General features: G+C 47.2%; 1 non-coding gene across 1 annotated transcript; it reads left to right on the forward strand.

Annotated features, from left to right (window-relative positions):
* The first annotated feature begins 550 nt into the window (after positions 1-550).
* On the forward strand, positions 551-623 carry TRNAK-CUU. Its single transcript has one exon. It is a non-coding gene; the product is annotated as a tRNA-Lys (tRNA).
* The last annotated feature ends 517 nt before the right edge of the window (positions 624-1140 follow it).

Genomic DNA, 1140 nt, shown 5'->3' on the forward strand with positions numbered 1-1140 from the left:
AAGAAGCAACTGTAATATAGGGTTTGGTGTCGTGGATCAGAGTGTGCTGATTGTGGGTGGGACTCCTCAGTGTTTCACCACTGAGTCGGTCCCACCCTCTTACGTGTCTCAGTTTCTCTCTTGGGGGTCTAGTACCTCCGAGAGGGCTCAAAACGCCGAGTGATCAGCTCTTATATTCGTTTCCTGGACTAGCCTTCTTTTAATTAATTTGTTGGGGGGGTTCCCTATAGGGCCACTCGCGCCTTGGGAAATTGCCCCAGGCAACTCCCACTCAGGACCCCGGTCACCCAGGGCTGCCAAGGCTGGGAGGAGTAAGATGCCCCTTCTCTTCGGAGCTGAGGAACTCAGTCTCTCATTTTTCTACAAACAAGACAGTTCAGTTTCCTCTTTCAAAAATGCACAGAAAAGCCAATTGAGATTAATTTTAGGATAAAAAGACAGTGGAGAAGACCCGTTAGAATGCACCTCCAAATCTAAGTTAGGATCCCAAACAATTCCTAGGAAAAGAACCAGCTCAGAGTAAACCAAGACCATCAACCAAAAATGGGAGGCCCAGCTAGCTCAGTCGGTAGAGCATGAGACTCTTAATCTCAGGGTCGTGGGTTCGAGCCCCACGTTGGGCGCTAATCTTGTCAACGGAAAAAAAGACCAAACCCTGTAAAGTAATTTTTAAGAGATTTACTCTGAGCCAAATTTGAGGTCCATGACCCGGAGCCACTCCCAACAGGCCTTGAGCAAGTGGACTGGCAGAGGTTGGGTTACAGTTTGGTTTTATACATTTCACAGAGACAGGGGTTACACACAAAGTTATAAATCAATACGTGGGAGGCATACATTGGCTTGGCCCGAAAAGGTGGGCCATCTCGAAGCGGGGGCTTACAGGTTATAGGTGGGTTTAAAGATTCTTTGGCTTATAATGGGTTAAAGACATGAAGCTTTGCCTAAAGGCTTGGAATGTTTCAACATAAGGAGCTCTTTATCAGAGATAAGCCACTGGACAAAGATTTGTTGTGTAAATTGAGGACCTGCAGGTTTGTCTTGCATAGCCTTAGGCCTGTTAATGGGTTACAAGGATGTCACCAAGAAGGGAGGGGGGCATGATGAGGCATGTCTGACCTCCTTCCTTCTGGCAGGCAATTT

Source organism: Propithecus coquereli, unplaced genomic scaffold, assembly GCF_000956105.1.
Source record: "Propithecus coquereli isolate 6110/MARCELLA unplaced genomic scaffold, Pcoq_1.0 Scaffold6654, whole genome shotgun sequence".
Classification (NCBI taxonomy): domain Eukaryota; kingdom Metazoa; phylum Chordata; class Mammalia; order Primates; family Indriidae; genus Propithecus; species Propithecus coquereli.